Source organism: Chelonoidis abingdonii, chromosome 9 (genome assembly GCF_003597395.2).
Source record: "Chelonoidis abingdonii isolate Lonesome George chromosome 9, CheloAbing_2.0, whole genome shotgun sequence".
Taxonomy (NCBI): domain Eukaryota; kingdom Metazoa; phylum Chordata; order Testudines; family Testudinidae; genus Chelonoidis; species Chelonoidis abingdonii.
The window spans coordinates 79,596,039-79,608,624 of record NC_133777.1 but is presented as its reverse complement, the minus strand read 5'-3'; the positions used below and the strand labels follow the sequence as shown (position 1 = coordinate 79,608,624).

At 44.2% G+C, this 12,586-nt stretch overlaps 1 protein-coding gene across 1 annotated transcript in view; it reads left to right on the top strand.

Moving 5' to 3' along the window:
• Positions 1-12,586, top strand: part of IGDCC3 (immunoglobulin superfamily DCC subclass member 3) — a 166,797-nt gene that overhangs the window by 146,342 nt on the left and 7,869 nt on the right. The gene's annotated exons all lie outside the window — the stretch shown is intronic.

Below are 12,586 nucleotides of genomic sequence, written 5' to 3'. Positions count from 1 at the left end.
TGGGCTGATCAATGTACTTGAATGTTTTAGATCATGTCATCTTACTGTTCCCGCTTTTTCCTGCTCTGGGTTGTGTTGTAGGATGTTATATGGAATTCAGCTGTCTTCTTATGGCAGGAGCTAATGGACTTCCTTATCCCAGCAGTATTGTACTGGCAAATCAAAAGCAGCTCACGCTCTGTCTCACCCCCTATGCTACACAGCCTAACATTGTCTAATTGGAACTTACTAGAGTTTAAATGTAGCTGTTCCTCTGTTGGTTGTGTGACCTGTTGCAGGTGAAAGGCTCTTTATTGTTGATAATGTACCAAAGGAGAGTCTTTTCCAGCAAGTGGGGTATGTTTTTGGATTCTTTCTCTGTCTCTGTCCCCATCCAAATACACTGTAGAGACCTCTGTGATATTTTATGCTGTGTAATGCCCATGGCTTCCTCACACGGCCCTTTTGTTCCCATTTCTCCTTACCTGGGTCAGTCTCCCTTCTCCGGGAAATGAACGAGTTCTTCTGATCACCTCAGTGGGGCCTGACTCGTGCCTAGAATCCCCCCTCACCACCTCAATTCCGTATGCAGGTCTTGCGGGGTGAGGCCCCCTAGCAATGAAGGAAGTAAAGGCTATTTACCAGGTGATGCTCTGGGTCTCAGTTTGGAGCTGGTGTGAACTGGGGTGGCTGCTTTGAGGGGGAGCATGAGGTAGAATAAAACCAGCCCACCTGCATAGAGGGGATCCACAGGTGATTTAGAGCAATCGAAGCTGCTCCTGTGCCACTTGCTATCCTGGTTCCTGGCTCGGGGTGAGGCCGAGGAAAGGGTTGTGGCAAGAGTGATCCCTACGCTGGCAGCCAGCTACAGGAGAGGAGCACTGAAGCCAATGGAAGTTGAATGCCTAGCCCATCTCAGGATCAGGCCAATGCTGCACTGTAACCTTAAACCACTTGTTTTAACAAAGACTAAAGCCCAGGTCCTCCAAGTATTCAGGCACTGAACTCCCAATGAGGCTCTGGGCCTAAACCCCTACACATGAAACAAAGATCTCCCATGTTCCCCAGGAGCCAAAATACTGTAGTAATATGAGCACAGGCTCTGGTGTCTGCAGCTGTTCCTGAAGAAGGCTGTAGTGTACTTTCTTTGGATGACACTGGTCCTCCTGAAGGCAGCTGATTAACAGCCCCACAGAGCAAGTCCTTGCTTTGGTCATGGAACAAGAAGCTTCTTCCCAGCCGCAAAGCCCTGACCTGGACTGACCGAATCTTTCAGTTCAACCTCTGGGGCCTGTTCGTACCTTGGCCTCTCTGTGGAGGTTGCCAGTTAATGTCCCCAGTGGGAAAGTTCTCGTTGTGATGGGAGGCACTTGTCCACAGAAAACTGGACAGAAACCACCAAACCCTGTTTGACAGGCCACGGTCGTGAGCTGGAGTATCTTTCAGTCACTGCAGTGTTTTCTGAAGGGGCAGATCTCTGAGCATTTCAGACAGCAGATGATCATGATTTATCCCTACGGGCTCTTCTTTTGCTGCAAGACAAATGCATAGGAGGGGTGTGTTTTCCCTCAAGAAAGCACTCCTGTTATGAATTTGAAATTGAAATGTCAATGATATGAGGAGAAAGGGCCTATTTCAGGTATAATTGAAATAGGGCCATTGACTTCAAGTTGGTGAATCAGATCGCAACTTGACTTTCATTGGATGTGAACCTTTGCTGTAGTATTTAAGGAAAAGGGCTAATAAATCCTTGCAAAGGTGTGGGCAGGGTAGATACCCTTCAAGGTTATTCACTCAGCATTCTGAAGTAAACCAGTCATCCTTTTCCTTTCAGCGTAGAGATGTGGGGTGTAAACTTTAAAATCTTTGACCCAAAGCTCTGAGTTCAGTAGCAGTAGCCAACAGCCATGCATGCCTCATAAAACTTGGTGAATTTTGGACAAAGTTGGGGCAGGCTGGGCAGGGCTTTTTGACATTATTCCCTTAAATCAGCACATGCACGTTTACGTATTTTGTATCAGGGTAATAAATTTCCAGGCTCTTTGAAGCTTGAAGGCATCGTACAGACCTAATGTCTTTAAAAACAACATCGCCCATGTAACAAAGATTAACCACTAAGCTGCAATTTGTAATGGACAAGTAATCCTTGCTAAATATCCCATTCTCCCTCCACTGAGTTTAATTCACATTTTTCCCCGATTGCTGCTGTTTAAAGGAGCTCTTGTCATCTAGTTCATCTGTAAAATGTTGTTCTAAAAGACTCTCCTAAGAGTAGAAACGTTTTTGTGACTTATTTTAAGTTCAGTGAAACCAGGTTTGGTTTGAGTTTTGACAAGGAGAGACTTAAGAGTATGTCTACACTGAAATAAAAAACCCGTGGCAACGAATTTCGAAACGTAAGTCAGCTGATGGTCATGGCCATGCTGCACTTGGTGGAGAAACAGAGGGGTGGGACAGAGATGGCTTGAAGCCTTCTTTGCAGTCTCCAAATTCTAGTACGACTGAGGGCCTGCTCTGCTTTCCACTCCTTTTCCCATTGCCCTCTTGGAACAGCCAGTTACGTCTCCCCGACTCTGAGGATCGGACCTGGTTTTAACACCACTTAGAGCGGCTGCTGCTTTAAGTTTCCTCACTGACATAGGGTCTTTAATGGACTTTACACCAGTGGAAAATTGGCATTGTGGAGCTCCCGTCTGCCACACCCAGCTGTTCTCTGTTCAAGGATAAAATATTCTATCTAGCAGGCTGAAAGGAGCTGCAAGAACAGAATCTGTGGCGTCCCTGTTCCATCAAAACGTAGAGCACTAGATTTGGATGTTCACTGAGAATAAGACTGGAGCCAAGTTTATGTACAGTGTAACATGTTCATATGGATGCTTAGGTGGCTGTTTTGGTGAAATCTTATTGACAGAAGAGGACCTATGCTGTCCAGGACTGTAAGTATCTGCAGAAGAAATGAGTGCGTTTGTCTATTAAAACTGACTAAAGTTACTGTGACAGGAAAAATATGTTGTTTCCCCTCCATACGATATTCCATGTGCAATGTCTTATCTGTTGCTGTCAAGTTTCCCCCAGTATGGCTCTGTCATCCTGACTCAGGGACAGAGGAACGGTGACACTTAGTGTCGCTGCTCCTAGGAGATGTATTAGATGCACTCAGCATCCTCTGCTTTGGCATGTCTGTTGCCCGTTCTTCGCACAGCTGCGGCTTGCCAAGCTTTATATCTTAAACAAAATAACAGGATGAATTTTGCCCTGGCTTACACTGCATACAACCCCATTGTAAACTGTTGGGTCCAGTGCGTCAGGATCAGACGTATCCCAGTAACTTCTGTATAGATGTGGTCATTGCAGTTCTTAGCCACAAGGTGAACGCCAGCACAATACAGAATTATTACCCAGTAGAGATTTTTCCAGGGTGTAATATACGAGGAAGAAATTCAGCTCATTAAGAACAAGGAGCCCTACATAAGAGTATAGGGCTCTCTGCTTCTTGAAGCAAAATGTGCTGAGACAATTTACCTGAACCCCAAACAAAGAGACACTACTTGCAGTGCAGAAGTGAGCTCTGCTTCACCGGGAGGTTGTGGGTAAGGCCCCATGAAGATGTCAGCTGGAGCTTTCTGAGAGTAAGATGAGGTGGATTTGGCCCTTAATTTGCAGACAAGAAAAGATCCCATAAAAGGCGTTCTGGTGGCTGGACTGAGGATGAGGATGTGGCTGCTGGGCACTGAGTTGGACTTATTTCAGATTTCAGTGCCCATAAATGCACATCTAACACACAGATACTGGCAAATAGCAACAAGCCACGTATATCTGCCTCCTTCAAACCTTTCCTCCAAGCTGACTGCTCTCGTATTTTCTGTCACTACTCTCAACTTGAGTGCTTTCTGCTTCTTTCTTTGCACCTACTCATATTAAAAATGAAGAAGAAGAAGAAGAAAATACCAAGGAGGGAAACCAAATAAATGATCTGCATCCTTAGTAAATATCTGGCGTTAGAGAAATCTTCCTCTCTGTTCTCCATTGTTCATGCTTCCTCTCTGTCTACAACACAACTGGTTCTCATTTCTCATCATGTCTCTCTTGTTTGAATTCTAAGCTCCTTGGGGCAGGAACCTCATGTAAAACTCGAGGACGTAGTAGTAGCTCTATAATCAATAATGTGTTGAGAAGTGGCCAAGCAATCATGCAATGGAGAGAGGAGTCTTCTAACAAGATCGGGGAGAGACTGAGCTTCATTATAGTATAATGTTTGTTAGATCATTGGCAGAATTTCACATTTCAGCAGTTTAATGCTTCTCTTAGAGCTCTCCAGCCCAGGCCTGAGCTCCCGTAAGACAGTTTTACATCTGCGTCACTCCATTATTTTGGTGGAGCTACTCCTAATTTGCACTAGCATAGATGAGGTGAAGATTGGGCCCATTGTCTCAGGCTGTCTACAGGCGGGTGCAGGAAGACAGCAGGGCATCGGGCCATCTTTGGAAGGTTTTCTTCATAGGCTAGAATCTTTTTTTTTTTTTTTTAAATGAAAAATTTAAATTGCACCGGAACTGAAAGAGCCAGCACAGAAGCTGTTAGTTGTATTGTCAGGAACCATCATCTCAATCCAGTCACAGAAGGGAATGATTGACAGGTAGGGGGGGAAGAGGTGGATTAGATACTGTGAGTACCTCAGTATAATATGAATTGGAAAGATGTTACAACACAAGCCTAGAAAGAGCGGAAGAGGCTAGGTCCTACTCTGAGACACGCTATTGTAAATTCAGAATAACTCCATTGATTTCAGTGTCTTTACTCTGGATTTTTGGGAGTGTAGATGAGATCAGAATCTGTTCCAGTAGTTGGGATTGCTACTCAGACTTCTGGTAACAAGATAAAGAGGTGGCATATTACAGATGGGGATGCAAACAATGTGATTTTTAAAATCTCAAACTATATGTGGATCATAACAGTGTGTACACAGCATGCACTCCTATTCTTGTCTTTTAATGCTTTTTAGGGTTTTCTCCAGGACTTTTTGACATTTCTCTAGGATGAAGACTGTTCCTTTAGTCATCTTCGGCTAAAGAGGACGCCAAGAAGAAAGTTGAAATGACCTGGGGAAAACTCCAAACGGCACGGAAGAGGAAAACAAGGATTCCATCCCTTAGTAAACTTGGGAGACTCCTTACATATATTAGATATATTTTACCTCATATATACTTCTGTGAAACACATATAAATGTGTGTGTACATGTATATATATACACACATACCTCTATACTGCCATGCTGTATACACTTATTTGTGTAATGAAATTATAAACAGCACATGCATTCTACAAGTGCATACATAAAATGAAAATGATATATTCCAAGTTTTAATGAATACTATATATTTCAAGCTTTGAAGGAGAGAAGTTCTTGTGGTTTTTATTAAATGTAAGGCTCTGAACCCATAAAATAAAACCAACTCTTCACAAATTGGGGTGGCCAATGTTAATGTTTCTTTGTCCGATGGATAATAAAGGTATTTCTCTCTCCATTGCCACATTTTCATTTATGAATCAAGTAATGAGGATCTAACAAAGGGCAGCTTTTCAGCCAGCCTAGCACTGAGCGTACCCACTTCTGCATGCACAACCAGTGCACACTCATTTTTGCATGGATCCTGCAGGTTTGTGTGGAGGTTGGATTGCTGGGCACCCACTGGATCCTAACCATGGCTGCCTGTATGCACAGATTTGGCAGATGCCTGCTTCTGTGATGCAATCAGTTGCATGCTCAACACTGGAGTCCAGAGGAGGAAACATTGCCCCGAGTGTGCCCACTGCTCTTCTGTTGATACATGGCAGCTGATATCATTGTGTCTCTGACCCTTCGGCATACAGAGCCTCATTAGAAAGACACATGCTTCAATGAACAGATCAGAAAAGTCAGGTTTTGTGTGTACCCCGGTGAGGCATGCACTGTAAATGCTGTGTCAAAACCTGGAGAGATGGTGAGAAAGAACTTCCGTACTGTAATATTACAATATTCAGAGGCTCACGGACTTTGCCCAGCTGAAGGCTGCTATGGCAGAATGTCAGGAACTTGAGAATTACATCGAAATTGCATACACCTGAGCAAATGAAAAGACTCTATGGATGCACCTCTGTGCACTTCGTGCCACTGAAGATAATCAGGCCCTTTTTATAACAGACGTGGGCAGCAGCCTAACAAGCACTGTGGATAGAACGTTTATCACTAAATGCCAGATCCTAAGTTCCCTAAACTTTAGAGAAATCTGGATCCAAGTCCAGTTTCAGACTTTGCAGCTGGCCTTTATGCCTATAATGGTCTAAATGACAGACCTCTCCTGACTTCCTCAGCTTTCAGAGTTCATATTTTCAGGCCAGATACTGGGCTGTGGCCGAGCTGAGCTTACCGTAGCTTAGGGCTGTGCTATTTCTATACTTGTTGTCAGTGGCCCTCAGAGCCATTCCAGTAGCCAAGTATTTCCAGTGTGCAGGGTTGCACTGGTCCCTTGGTCCTGGGGGAGGGGAGAGGTGTAGAAGCAGCGGTGGCCACCCTGCATTACTAGTGGAGCCCTCTGTGCAGGGTAGATCCTCCAGTGGCCAGACCTGCTGGGGTTCCTGCTGAGTCGGTGTAAAGCAGCTGCATTAGGGTGACCACATGTCTCTCTTTGGGGACTTTTTCTTATGGAGGTGCCTATTACCCCCCACCCCATCCTGTTTTTTTCACAGTTGCTATCTGGTAACCCTAAGCTGCAATGAGGCTGAAATTCTGTACCCTAGTGTCCTTAGCTGTTAAGCTCTTTAAATACATCCTGTATCTGACCAAGGTTTCTTAGTCTCTAAGGTGATTTCTGCAACACATAGTCCTTGAGTGTTGTAGGGTAATTTAGAGATGTCCAGGCAGTTTCCCTCCCTGTCATTTCAGCTTTGTTCAGATGGCACAAGGCTAAACACCCTGTGCTGCCATGTCAGATCTGTTTACGTAAGGATACACTCAAATTTTTAATTCCTGGGGCCACCAAATGCTGAGCTCATCACACAGGAGTGATGCATTATTTCTCTCTAGTGGAGAGAACATAAAATAGGAGAGTTGGAAGGGACTTTAGGAGGTCATTTAGTCCAACCTGCTGCTCAAAGCAGGACAAATCCTCAGACTGGGTTTTTTTTGTTTTGTTCTTTTTTTAACTGCAATTCCCTAAATGGCCCATTCAAGGATTGAACTCACAACCCTGGGTTTAGTAGGCCAATGGTCAAACCACTGAGCTATCCTCCCTTGTCACACATGCCCTGTATAGCCCAGTCCTAGCTTAGGGATTGACTCCAGGGCAGTTACCTGAATTGACTAGTATTGTGCTGCACAGTCCTGGTGTGGCCATAGATTCATTCACTGGATTTATGCTGTGCAAGCACCTCGGGCATCAAATGATTCTTATATAGGTCAGTTTTTATCTCCAGAATGATATTGTCATCTCACATTTTATCCCTGTTGTCATGTAGACTGGGTATGGGGAGAGAAGCATAATGTAATACACCTTCTTACATCCCCATGTTAGTTAAACCCAGTGTAGACTCCTTTATGCTCTATTCAATTCTGTGTTTCAAATTCAGAGGTGATGTGTAAGATGCGTTTTGGTAAGTGAGTGTGAGTCTAAATCTAACTAAATAAATCCTGGTCTCTAACTCCTGGTCCCATGTTATAACAGGGACACTACCGTTGCTAAAATGTCACATGGTGAAATGAACCTCTTTGAGGTGTCACCATGAGCAGATGCTGGTCATGTGATGACATGAGACCAATAAATAAGGGCCACACTTCAACAGATGGGGTCCATCCTCTTCACCTCCTCTAGGGTTTCAGTTTACTAGGCTATTTTCCATTTTAGGGTAGGGCCTGGAGTTCCACCCCCGAGGGCGAGTCAAACAGCCTGCTTCAAAGAGGGGAGCCCAGGCCACCCCACAGTTTTGTCCTGAAGGGATCAGGGAGGAAGAAGAGTTATAGGAAAAATTACATTATTGGATTTTTTTAAATGATATCTACATCTTGGATAAAATGTCATGTTCCAGTACAAGTTTAGTTCTGATCCATAAACAGACTCTCTTGATGTGTGTACAAATACGAAGCCAGGGTGTAAACAGATTTCCATTTCAATAACTTACACATCTGGATACTATCCTGGTAAGAAGCAAACTTTGATATAATTGGTTGTTTTCCGATAACAGATGTTAAGCCGGAATATCTTTATACAAATGATTGTGGAAGCCTGCTTTCTTATCGTTTTCTAGTGAATGTACATGGAGACGTTCTCCTAATGTAGGTCAATGGGAAAACTCCAACTCATTGTTCCTTTCTATTGACTTACATGCAAGTCATTAGGAAAATTCATTGACTTGCCCTGACATTGCATCCCAGTGAGAATTAGTGGAGATGGAATACCTTTTTGGAAGACGTGATTGCATAGAAGTGTCTCAAATAAGAGATTAGTTTTTCTTTTTCCATCACAACTGTGCTTTTTTGGAAAAAAAAATTTAAAATGTCTGGGAAATTTCAGATCCTTCAGATATGCTGTTTTGACCATAATGTCATAAAACAGTAAAAACCCCTAGGAAAGTAGCTTATTTGCTGTTGTCAAGCTTCAAACTGTCACAATTACTTTTTATCAACATTTGGAAACAAACTTACCTTTTCTGAAATACCATGATAAGATGTCACTCAGTTCAATTATAAACTGATACATTTAAAATCAGTTGTTATTATTTATTCACATGTACAATAACTTTGTGGAACTCTGTGCCAAAAGATATTGTCAAGACAAATATCTCAGTAAGCATTGATGAAAGGTAGAAACAAGATAGCTGAGGTAATGTCTTTTATTGGAGCAACTTCTACTGGTGGAAGGTACAAGCTTTCGAGCTACACCCACATAGTTGTTGTTGGGGCATTGGTTGAGATACGCCACATGTTGTGATACGCATAGGTAGGACCCATGAACCTTGAAAGGTGTATGTTGTGAGGGGTATTGATCTTTGTAGCAGTGGAGATACGTCTGTATGTTTTGCACCTGTTGTTCTAGCAAGGCCTGGTGCTACTTTGAGTTGGTGTGTCCTGATCTGTGGGAAATTCGCTTCTGATGATGAACTTGGCAAGTTTTGCGGGTTATTTGAAGGCCAGAAGTGTGGGTTCAGGAAAGATTTCTCTCAGGATATGGTCCCCCTCAAATATGTGTTGTAACTGTTTGATACCTCATATGGGTTCCAGTGGCTGGTGATAGGTAACAACCAGGGGTGTGCTGTCAGTGGGTTTTTTTTTTCCTGTATTGAAGCAGGTTCTCATGGGATATTTGGGTGGCCCATTTGATGATGCAATCTACTTCTCTGGTGGAGTGTCTTTGTTTAGTGAAGGCGGGTTTATGTGTGTTTAGGTGTATATTCAGGACTTTCTCTTTGGAGTTTCTCTGAGTGTCTGGCTGTAGCTAACAGATTTTTGTAGTGTGTCTGGAGTGGTTGCTGACTTTGTGGAGGTAAGGTGGGTTTCTTGTATATAGTCTTTTGTGGGGTCCCACTATCAAAGCTAATCGTGGTGTCCAGGAAGTTGATGCTGGTGTGGAAGTGTTCTAGTGCAGTGGTTTTCAGCCTGTGGTGCGCAAACCCCAGGGATCCACAGGCTGTGTATTAAGATTTCCAAAGGGTTCCAACCTCCATGTGAAATTTTTTAGGGATCTGCAAATGAAAAAAGGTTGAAAACCACTATTCTAGAGAAAGTTTGATGGATAGGTGATGGCTGTTGAAGTTGTGGTGGAAATCTACGAGGGAGTTTAGATCTTCTGTCTGAGGAGGAAAATATCATGGCTTATCTCAGGTATATCATTGGTCTTGTAGTGCATTTTGCCAGAAATTCTTCCTCAAGGTGGCCCATGAAGAGGTTGGCGTATTGAGGAACCATCCCAGTATTCGTGGCTGTCCCCCTGGTTTGGACAACGTGTTTGCTGTTACAAGTGAAGTTGTTATGGGTGAAGATGAGTTTGGATTTCTGAGGGTTGTGCATTGTCTTGTATGTGTTTGAGGCAGGCAGCGAAGCTGTTGCGTTGAGGGATGGTGGTGCATAGGGAGGTGACATTAGTGGTGGCAAGGATGGTGTTTGAGGGAGGTTGTTAAAGTTGCAGAGTTTCTTGGGGAAGGCTGCAGTGTCTTGGACGAAGCTGCCATTTTGTGTGGTGAGTGGTTTAAGGATGTTTTCTAGGAGTCCTGATTAGGGATGTAAATATCATTTTAAAAGTTAACTGTTTAAACAATTAAAAATATTTCATTTAAATGGTTAACCGATTAAAGGGCTAGGGGCCACTCCAACTGGGCTGCTCTGGCCAGCATAGCTGGGGCTGCTCTGGCAGGGCGACATGGGGCCAGTGGGTGGCGCAGGGCGGCTGGGGCCAGGCGGCCCAGGGGTTAACAGTCAAGGTGAGTTAACTGGTATGACTAATACTTATGATTAACTGGTTAACATTTTACAATGCTAATCCTGATATTCCTTCAATAAACGTGCCCTGGCGGTATATGATGGGCCTGCTTGGGTGCCCTTGTTCATGTATCTTGGGAAGCATGTAGAAAGTCCTTTGAGTGGGTTCATGGGGGATGAGGTTTTAGGGTTTTTCTTCAAGTTGTTTTGGGAAGGATTTGTCAGTATCTTTAAATTCCTGGGTGAATTGTGTTAGGAGGCCTCCAATGAGCTCTTACAGTAGGTAGTGTCAGAGAGTTGTCTGTTAGCCTCCTTGACAAAAGGGCTATGGTGGTATCCCCTTTGCCTTCATGTTTGATCACTGTTTGGTCAATGGATTTCAGAGCCTATCTGCTTTCCTGTCTGGTAGAGAGCTTGTGGTGGATGTAATGTTTGTTGAGGATTTCACAGAGAATTTTTTTTCGGAAGTAATCAATGTAATGATCCAGTGTGTGAGTTTGTCCTCTGGCAGCATGTCCAGTCCAATGATTCTTTTTTCTTAGGATTGTCAGTGGGGATGTGGTGCTTCTTGGTGGTGTCATCTTTGTTCTGAAAGAATTCCTTGAGGTGGAATAGGTGGAAGAAACCACCTCCAACATGCTTTACCCCCTTCTGTTTTGCAGTCTGTCCCAATTTAGCTTCCTTCTCCAACTCTGCGGAGGAGCTCTGTGCAGCTCAGAACCCTGTACCTTCCACCAACAGAAGTTGGGCCAATAAAAAATATTACCTCCCCTATCTTGTGTTTCTCATATTCTGGGACCCACATGGCTAGACCAGCACTGCCATAAATGGTTAGACATTTCTAAGAAAAAGAAGAATGACTGTAATTACAGCAGCTAGGATACAACTACAGGACCACCAATCCTTATTCTTTTGAGCACGGATTGCTAAGCAATTGGACTCAGATACTAATTTCATCCCTGTTAGGTACTTCATGGAAGATTAACAGCTTTTTCAGAGGTCTCTGATACTGGCTACTGTTGCACACAGGACACTGCTATAGATGAACTATTGTCCTGTTGCAGTTTTCCAATTCCAGTGTTCCTGTTGACCAGGATTAACCAAGATCAGATTTATTCCCAAATTGTTATAGGGCTAGATTCTTTCCTGCACCAAGAGCAGGGGCAATAAGGAGGTAGATCCGGCTCTCTGGTTCTTGGAGCAAGCCCTGGACAAGCGACTTCAAGCTGCACAACTGGTTTAGAGTCCCTCAGGGACCCTAAAACCATCCATGGTGTAGCAGATCTCTGCCACTCCTCCTGCCTGACCTCAAACACCTCCTCCCTCTCTTGGCATGTCCCCTACACCAGGTGTTAGGGACCCACAACTGGCGCATTGGCACCAGCAGGGAGCACACCCCTTTGACAAGGAAATTCTCTGTGGGCCAGCTGTGGTCACTTTGCACTTAGTGAATGGTGCAAAAGGGACAGACACTGATCAGAGCATTTGCTCCATTGAGTTTTGTGGTAGTCAGCAAAAGTGTGAATGACAGAATACCACCTGAGAGTCTAAAGAAAGTTGTACACGAGAGTTTGGGGGGTGGGGGAAGGAGCACCGAGAGGAAGGGGAAAGCAAACCGTCCAAACTCTCTCTCGTACTATGTCTTGGGCAGGCACCCATGTGAGTCTACTTTCTCTATCCCTAAAACGCAACCTGGGGTTTCCAACACTTAGGAAACCACCTTGGTTTTTAAACTGAATCAGCCATGAAAAACTCCCATGTTTAAATTACAGGGAAACCTGAACTGGGTTTGCAGACCCACAAATCACTGGGGAGCTTCTCAGGCCATCAAGCGAGGTGGGGTTGGCTCATGTCTGATACATGGTCTTGCTCTGATTATCTTTGTGTTAAAATACGAACTCTGATAGGTGCAAGGAAGAAACAAATGTGGAAAAATCTCTGCACATCTCACCACTCCAGCCACCGGAAGAACGTTGAGAATGGGACCTGGGGGGCATACAGCTTGCTCTAAGCCTGCCCAATGCTCTGACTATAAATCTTTCTTTACTTCTGTGGCATAAATCGATATGTGGCCTGTGGAGAGCAGGAAGAGCTGCAATACCCCCAGGGGCGCTGGATGGACCAAGCTCATCAGCAGCCCTTGGTACCCCCTGTCAGTG